The following is a 10,225-nucleotide window of genomic DNA, read 5'->3' as shown; positions in this document are numbered from 1 at the left end:
GATAAATGGCTAATAAGAAATACTCGATGATGTCTTTGAGAATGGGATTGATTATTATAATGGATCTCATTATTATTGGATACTTGCACCCATAAGTTGGGATATCACCTTTCTTTTTTAGAAATGGGCATTTAATGGTTAATCACTATCTTTGCATAGTTATGAATAATCACTATTGACTATTTTGTTCACTTAACTTGTCATTATTTTATTAATCTTCCATAGGTGGTGATAAAGATGATATCATGTTGACTGTTGATAATGTGACTGTCTATTTGTTGATACGAAACTACATACATATGTACACATACACACACAAAAGTATGGCTGCATTTATGTTATTTTATGTGAACATGGGAACACTTAAATGGTATGATGAAACTTGTCCTTTAATGTTCAATCTTCCTAATCAATACCTCTTTTAATGGTTATAATTGATGGGTGATTATGATGATCATTTGAGAAATACATAAGGTGATAATCTTGACATGCTTTCTAACTGATATTTCATGGTTAACATTACCATTTATTGTAGATTGATTTGGTAATTGATGCTCTATTTGGTTATCTCCCCAGTGATAATAATTATTGGATGATCATGCTGCTTGTCTTATCATGTTGCTTGATAACTTTATTATCTCATCTTTGTATGTTTAATGATAAGGATTTTTATTCATCTATGATCAATGGATAGATTCTATGATGTGACAACCATATCTTCATTAGGGATCATACTTCATGTTTTCTCAATGATGATCGATAAAGGATGCCATCTTAAGGACATGATAGATTATGGAATTATCATTTATTACTAAAGTCATGATTCACATACTGATAAGGTTGGTGTCGGGCGTCCAAATGTTATACTTGATAACATGTGAGCTTAATGTTTGGATCATACTTTGATTCTATGCTGATGAAGGTACTTGACATCTTCAACCCTGGCTCACATCACTTGATCTCAATTATCTTGTGCACTTACTTGAATCTAGATAGGATAATCATCATATATATAAGACTTCACACTTTTCCTTTATAGGACCTTGATGCTATTGAATTTATTGAAAGAGTATACAAATTACCTTCTTGAACTTCTAACTACTATGTACAATTTTCCAATTTCTATATAGTATCTTGAGGTGCTCAAGGTCTGCCACCCCTTAACCACACGTGTTTCATTTCTATCTTTTTCTTAGGTTAACAATGAGGGAATCAAAAATCCAAATAAGTATGAGTGATTTACCTTCTAATTTTTTGATTGAATCAAAATTAGGTCTCAGGTTTTTCCCTTCATAAAATGTTGATTGTTCTGTACAACTTGATGATCAATTATGAAATGGATTGTTCCATAAAATGGTGATTTTCTATTACTTTCATTTCTCTCTTTATTTCGAAGAATTACTAATCTTTTTCATAGGGTGACATGGATACACCACAAGGCACAGGTGGGGATGTACCTCATACACCTTCAGCGAAGGTAAACCTTAATTAATGTAATTGTACAAATTATATAGAAACAAATGTCATATTATTATGTTCTTTTCTTTATGGATTTGGAGTTATTTTGATGGAATTTTACTGATATTGATGTCACAACTTGATACTTATTGATAGGGAAAAGCAAAAATGATAGCAGATCAAATGTAATCTGAAACTCAGGCATCATTTGTAGATGACATCGTGTGTAGCACTGACCCCATCTTCATGGCCTATAAACTTATAAAAAATATAGTGATAAAATTATTAACCTTGTCCTTGACTGAAACATAACTAAGGAGACAAAGGAATTGAAAGAAGAATTGATACTTAGAGTCAATTCTTTGAAGGTAAGGAGTAATTAATCTTAAGCAATAATAAAAGTTCAATAGATGTTTAAATTTTATAGTATCTTATGGATCATGATCTAAAATATTATGTGTTCTTCTTATAGAATTTTGTGACACCTATGAGACCACATGGTCAATATCATGAGGGTTGTAGCACACAACCTTCATGTAAATAACACTTTATGTTTACAACATTATAACACTTGACTGTGATTTTTATCCATTGCAAATGAAAACAAAAAAATGTTGCAAATGTATTTGCTAACAATGTGGCTTGCTCCTTTGGACATCCTTGAAAATCATAGTTTGATTTATGCTCTAAAGTCCATAAAACAACTCCTATGAGAAGAAAGAATGCAAGAGTTGTACACAACATTCCTGCATCAAATTTTTACACTACTATAGTTATACAAATATAACCCTAATATGCACATGCAAATTAACTCTAGTGCACCAAAAAATACAATGTGAGAATTATATGAGAGCTATAGCCTGTAGATGATTATCTTAAAGTATAGTAGCAAATATAAGAACAAGTCTACATACCAACCTTTGAGGCAACCTATTCATAAGCTCATCATAATTGGGGTTTGATTTCCCATTTCTAAAAGGTTCAAATTTGTATGGAAGGGCATAAGGTAACAAGGCCACTGCAACAAAAAAACATCAATAACAAAGCCCTTCACCATGTTGGTGTTACCTTCCACTGTTTGCCCAAGCTCTCTAAATCCAACCTTTCTAGGCACAACAATCAAAAGATGCTTGCCATTATTAGAAAATATCCACCCACATGGTATTAGTTTGTCTTGACCTGGCCATACTATATCAATTATTTTTTGACCCACAATTTGCTGGATATGTGACTTGGTAACTCTAATTTTTGGAGTTTTGACAAACAAGCTAGATTTATTTTCCCAATAAATTACTTTGTGAAATCCTATTCCAACTATATTCATGATCTGAAAAGTAGAACCAAGCAAATTTATAGTTTTATCAAATTTTATAGGACTAATTAAGCTAATGAAATTTGTTTGTAGCAATATATTCCACAACTGTGATCCTCGTACAAACACCTTTAACTTTGCTAATTCTATTTCATTTCCACTTAAATTGGAGAGCTGAGGACAACCTATAAAATGAAAATTTTCTCCTTTCCTCAAGAAATTTTCAATTGAATAGGTAATTGTCTAGATTGCATCATAACCATATAGTCCAAATACATTCAAGTGAAAATCAATTATCTTAGTTTTGTAAAGATCGTTCCACCTTATTCTAAAAGCATGCTCCTAATTTGAAATTGAAATATGCCTACATATAGCAAGAACTCCTTGGAGTGAATTCATGGCTTTATAGTCAAGTCCATCAGAGTCTAGAAGGGAAGAGAGCTAATTTGTGGCTATCCAGACATAGGCACTATTCAACATTCCAAGGTACAATACCTCAGAGAATAGATTAATAGCTATGTTTGGATTCATAAGCACAAGAAATACTCTTGACTCCATCAAAGATAACTACACCAACACACATCCATTATCATTTTTACTGACTCTAGGAGGAAATGGTATTTTGCTAACAATCTTGGCATTAACATCTTCTAGTGTATCATTCAAAGAAGCTACTCCATTTCTCCCATAATCATCATCTGTATATGCAACCACAATATCTTTCTAGCCATAGAAACCAATCATAGCTACAACCGTTGTCATTCCATACATATCATCTGTATATGTAACCATAATAAGAAGCTATCCATTTCTCCCATAGAAACCAATCATTCCATATTGATATAATGAGAGAGTTGGATATGTTGCTCCAAATGAAAGAATTGGTACATGAAGTTCACTTGCTACATGGGAAAAAATATGAGCAATAATATAAAGTTGTTGCCCTACTAGTGCAACATTGTTTGTCTTCATCAACATTATAACACTTAACTTTGATTTTTCATATGCTTCTAGCTAGTATCCTATTTGATCTTTATCCATTGCAAATGTCTTTTCTAACAATGTATTCTTTAGCTCATGATGAAGTGCAAACGCCTCCTTCGTTCACCACTCCAATATTGCCGACTACATTGTCAACAACAAGGAGCTTGCATACATCTTCAGCTATACTAGGTAGAACTAATAAAATCTTGTTTTTTTATATTTTGTAATGTGATAATCATGCATTGTGTTGACCTAAGATTTGGTTTGATAAGTGAGTGTCAACACATTTAATTAATTTACTTAGTTCATGTTTGTATATGAGCAATGTTAGTATGCTAATAGAAACAAAATTTAAATAAAGCTTCTACAAACTAAACAAAATTCATAAACTTCAAGATAGACTAAGATGAACTCTCAATTGAGAATATGAGCCATTAATGGGCTCTCTCAATGAGAAGCTCTCTTGTTGAGTAGCTTTGTCTAAATAGATAGGATGTATGCTCAAGCTTTTTCTTCAAAAAGGGCTTCAAATGGAGTTGGAATTTGGGTGTGAGTGTATGGTTTTGATGTAAAATGGCTTCTCAAAATGGCATTATGACTTTACTTCATGGATTGTGTTATTTTGCAAAGGGGAAGGATCCAATTTATAGGCAAGAGGCTTGAGGGATTGAGGGCTAAGATGCAAGGATGGGAAAAAGCTCATGGAGGGCTCAGATTGCATGAGAGGAGAGCACATGGATTGTGCTTCCTTACAGCCAATCAAGGAGTGACACATGTCACATGGTGAGAAGATGGAGGAAAGGGGAAGGACAAGTCAACAAAGGAGGCTCAAGGGATAAAATCTTCATAAAGACCCTCATAATGACTTGTAAGAGCAATAAAAGGGCTTGTAAGAGTCATTTATGACCTAGTGGACTTCATAAAGTTTTATGGTTGAGATATTTTGAGGGTGATTAGAGCAATTTTGACTTGGACTTGATTAGGAAGGTTTTAAACTTGTTTAGGCTTGTGCAAATGATTAGGGGATGGATTAGGATGGTTTAGGATTAGCTTAGGGATAGGCAAGTGGATGGCATTTAATGAGGGTGGGTGAAGGAGGAGATATTTGTTAACTTTGGCTTGGGTTAGGAAGTTTTAACTCATGTTTAGGGAATGTGACAAGGTTAGGAGGGGATTAGGATTAGGTTTAAAGACATCTCTTAGAAGAGTCTAGACTTTGGATGAGGATAAAGACTTTCTAGAATAGTCTAGAATTTCCTAGGATGAGGATGAAGACTTTCTAGAAGAGTCTAGAACTTCTTAGGATGAGGACAAATTAGATTTTTAAGAAATAAATAAAGTTTTATTTATTTCAAGGGTTTGGGTTGAGGAGATATTTATTAAAACTTTTTTAATAAACATGAGGATTAATATTTAATTTTAATTAAATATTTTGAGTTGGGGTTAGGGGTAGGAAATGACGAGATTAGCCTTTGATCAAAATTAAAGAAGGATTAGAAGATTTTGGAAGAGGTTATTGGTCATAAGGAAATTGGCCAAGTTTTGGGCAAAAAATAAATTTTTTATTTATTTCAGGATTTTTGGTCAATTTATTAATTAAATAATTAATAAATAAGGAAATAATGTTTAAATAAGATTTGAACATTTTTGGGAGGGATTCCTTAATTAAATTATTTTAATTAAGATAAAGGGATTTAATGGCATAAAAATTAATTAATTAATTAATTAAATAATTAATTAATAAATGATGATGTCATCAGGTATTTTTCAGAAAATAAAAATACTTTATTTTCTAAAGGATTTTTAGGTGTCTACATTTTGCCCCTCTTTGATGTGATGCCGCAAGTGGCATGGCATCAAAGATAAGAAAATAAGATGCCCAAGGCTAGAGCAGAAGAGGAGAGAATAGACTGCAAGATGCCCCCTCAAGAAGGCGGCGGGGAGAGAAAGCGAGGCTCGATGACTTCTTGAAAAGTACAAGAATCTCGGATGAGCAAGGAAACTCAGATTGGCAAAAAGAAGGGGTTGAATTAGCTCAAACTCTCATTATGGGAGAATGATAAAGGAGAATCAGATGCACAAGAGGAAGCAAGCTTAAGACTTTAGGGAAGGTGGAGGATGAAGGAGTGGAGCGCTATAAAAAGGAGTCCAGGATAGGGAGATGGATGAGGGGATTAAAAAGCTGACGCAACAGGATTTCAAAGAGTCAGATTGGTGGAAGATGGGTTTCAGAGATCCCTAGGACTAGGATTGTGGATCTCGAAAGATGAGGCTTGGTGGATTGATTTGGATTGGTGGATCCGTAAGACTAGGATTGTGGATCCCTAAAGCTAAGAGTGATGAGTGATTCAAAGAGATATTGATGCATAAGCTGGGGTAGGAGAGACGGATGCTGGATATGGATGGGGGAATAATGGAGATGAAGAAAAACCATTGAAGCTTTTTGAGCGGGGGGATACTTCAAAGAGAAGTACCACCATGTAGTTGAGCACTAGATTTGCTATAGGACTATTGGTTAATTTCCAAGGTTACCAAGAACATCAAGGCCTTTTCACCAACCATCCAAAGGACTGACAAACTAACTCAAAACAAACACGCAAGGATTGCCCCAGTATCACACATGAATCCTAGAGGAAGCAGCGTGGAAACGATATTGAAGAACCCACAAGCAAAAAAGAAAAACAAATGAAAGACCTGATCAATACCTTATGCTCTAATTGCCCCATTCGCAGCAGACCATGATATGGAAGATCGTGGCAATCTTGAGGAGGGAACAAGGAGATTGCTTGGAAAAGATACTTCAAGACCCAAAAGGGAAGATCCCAAATCAAAAGAAAGTGAAAATCCAAAAGAGAGCCGTTTGCCAACGAGATGGGTAGGACGAGGTACTAACAGACCAAGATCAAACATGAGGAAAGCTATATCCTGCAAGGAACTATCGAAGAGCACCTAAGCTGGTGGATTTGGATGAGTGATGCATCTGGCAAGCTAAACTAAGAAAGATAACACTTTGGTGACAGGAAATCTAGCTAAAGGATGCATGGAAATAGCTAACCAAGATGTGCGATGGGTGCAAGATGCTGATAAAGGAGGAACGAACACGAAAGTTGGATAGATACAAAGGTACTAAGCTAAAGAGGATGTACAAGCTAACAGACCAAGATATTTACAAGTGGGCTAATCAAGATATGGTACAAGCTAACAGACCAAGATAGTTACAAGCAGGCAAAAGCTCAGGATGATAGGATAGCAAGATGGTTCGATGTTGTGCAAGATGTGAAAGCTAAGGGTGGGGTGATAGCGAAAGATATGGATTTGGAAGGATGCATCCAATGATGATGATAGATGTGCGACCAAGGATGGGGACAATGCTAAGGTTGGTGGTAGCTAAGATGATAGATAGTGCTAGAGTGAATGGCTAATGAGAGGATGACATTGGATTTGCATGAGGATAGCCTAGAGCGAGGTACCAATGACAAGGGAGGATGGAAAAGACAAGATCTCCAAGGAATACAGTGCCCCCAGTTAGAAGATGACATGCGGAAGGAGGTCTTATGATGTATGTGATAGGATTGAAGCTAGGATGGAAAAGTTGAAGGCACTAGGGAGATGAATGATAACTAGGATGATGGGGTGAAGTTGCAGAAGATAAGTGGATAGTGATAGATAAAAGTTGGAGGATGAAAGATAGGTGGATAGTGATAGATAAAAGCAGGAGGATGAAAGATAGGTGGATAAATTGGAAGATGGAGCTGGATGGCAAGATGTGACCAAAAGCATGAGGATGATAGGCTAAGCTGGGGATGGCTAGATTACGCATGATGCTTGTTTGCCAAGTTTTCATCATGGTACTTGTCCAAGGCGCTTGAATTGCCAAGTTTTCACCAGTGGACGCTTTTTTTTTTTTTTTTTTTTTTTTTTTTTTTTTTGTATTTTTCAAAAGCTGGGTATACCAAGGATCTTCAAGCATAGAACTTCCTGAGATGAATGATGTTAGTAGGATCATTCAAGAGTTCTCCTTCTGGTGTAGATAGCTGATAGGCTCCGGAGCCAAAGGAAGTAGTGACAACATAAGGACCAAGCCATGTAGGTTCAAACTTGCCTTTCTTTTCTCAATCGGCTTGGACTTTCATGTTTTCTTTAAGGACCATGTCACCTGGTTGAAAGTGTCATGGAAGCACCTTCTTGTTGAAATTTCTTTTGAGACGAGTTTGATAGACTGTGAGATGATCATAGGCTTGTTGTCGCTTCTTGTCTAAGAGATCTAGCTGGGTGAGTCAAGCTACTCTATATTCTTCATCTGATATTTGCCCTTGCAAAGATATGCGCAAGGAGGGAAGTTCAACCTCTATAGGTAGTACCGCTTCAGCACCATAGACTAGGGAGTATGGAGTTGTGCCTATGGATGTACGGAAGGAAGTTCGATAGGCCCATAGGGCTGGATTTATTTGTAGGTGCCAATCATGGCCGGAATCATTGACAACTTTCTTTAGAATTTTGAGGAGGGCTTTGTTAGTTGCCTCTGCCTGGCCGTTACCTTGTGGGAAATATGGGCTAGAAAAGCGGTGATGGATGCGAAGGGAAGTGCATAATTCTTCCATGTTGAGATTTTCAAAGTTACCTTCGTGGTCGGTGAAGATGGTGGATGGGATGCCGAAGCGGCAAACAATGTGGTACAAGATGAACTTGGAGACCTAAACTCCTGTAGCTGAGACTAGGGGGACTGCTTCCACCCATTTAGTGAAATAGTCTGTAGCTGTTATTATCCATTTATGTCCATCAGATGAGAGGGGTGTGATAGTTCCAACTAGATCAAGGCCCCAACAAGCGAAAGGCCAAGGTGGTGCAATAGGCTGTAGATCCTGTGCTGGAGCGTGCACAAGATTTGCATGCTGCTGACATGGGAGACACTTTTTGACAAAGTCACAAGAGTCTTCTTCAATGGTAGGCCAATAGTAGCCTGCTCTAAGGATTTGTCGCACAAGGACAATACCACTTGTGTGGGCACCGCAAAGTCCAGAGTGTACTTCCTTTAACACCATCGCGGCCTCATTTTGGTCTAAACATCGAGAGAGAGTATCGTGATAACCCCGACGATATAGGGTATTGGCTATGATAACATAGCGGGATGATTTTTGGATGAGGTTCTGGCGTTGGGTACGTGTGAGGTGAGGGGATATGATACCATTGTTAAGGTAAGCGTGAATCTCATGGTACCAAGGGGATTGGGGACCAACCAAGATACAAACACGGTTTGAATCCTCATTCGCATAAGCGGGTGTGAGGAGTTGCTCCACTAAAAACTTATACTGTGTAGCTGCTTGGGGAATTTCCAAGAGCGAGCTTATAGTAGCCATAGCATCTGCTGCTTTGTTCTATATTTGAGGCACTTGTGTAAACTGAAGCTTTGTAAAATGTTGGGTTAGCTGATCAACTAGCTCTTTGTAGGGTAATAGCTTTTCATCTTTGGTTTGATATTCATTTAGGGCTTGCTTGATGATGAGCTGAGAATCGCCAAAGATTTGTAGCTCAACAATGTTCCATTCTGCAGCTATCTTTAATCCTGCTATGAGGGCCTCATATTCAGCTATATTGTTGGTGCTAGGGAATTGTAGCTTGAAGGCTTTTGGAATGTAATCTCCTTGAGGTGTGACCAACAATATTCCTTCCCCTGATCCATGAGATGTGTATGAGCCATCAAAATAAAGTTTCCATGGGGGTTGTTCTTCAATTAGACAGATATGCTCATCTGGAAATTTTGTGATCAATGGATAAGCATCTATTAGAGGTGCATCAACTAGGTGATCTGCTATAGCTTGCCCTTTGATTTCCTTTCTATCCACATACTGGATGTCAAATTCACTAAGGAGCATAACCCATTTGGCCAAACGACCTGTAAGTGCTGTTCTAGAGAGCATATACTTGAGAGGGTCAATCTTGGAGACTAGTTGGATGGTATGACTTAGCATGTAATGGCGAAGCTTTTGAGTTGAGAAAACAACTGCCAAACAAGCTTTGTCCATAGGAGTGTAATTGAGTTCATAACCAACTAGGGTTCTACTAATGTAGTAGATGGCTCTTTCTCTGTTGTAGTCATCAAGCTGTGCTAGAAGTGCCCCTAGAGTAGTAGGTGTTGCTGATATGTACAAAATTAGGGGATGAATAGGAATTGGTGGAACCAAGATAGGGGGATTGATGAGATACTGCTTGATATGGTCGAAGCTGCGTTGACATAAAGGATCCCACTTGAAGTTCTCATCCTTCTTCAGTAAATGTGAAAATGGTGTACACTTATTTGCAAGCTGGGAGATGAAGCGTCGAACAGATTGGAGCTTTCCTTGAAGAGAGCGAAGCTATCGCAGTGTCTGGGGAGGAGACATGTCTAAGATAGCCTTGACCTTCTTGGGGTCGATCTCTATACCTTGTTTAGAAACTATGAAGCCTAGAAGCTTGCCAGATGTGACCCCAAAG

This window comes from Cupressus sempervirens, chromosome 6 (genome assembly GCF_028749045.1).
Source record: "Cupressus sempervirens isolate cs-2001-9-10 chromosome 6, ASM2874904v1, whole genome shotgun sequence".
Taxonomy (NCBI): domain Eukaryota; kingdom Viridiplantae; phylum Streptophyta; class Pinopsida; order Cupressales; family Cupressaceae; genus Cupressus; species Cupressus sempervirens.
This window is presented reverse-complemented; position numbering follows the sequence as displayed.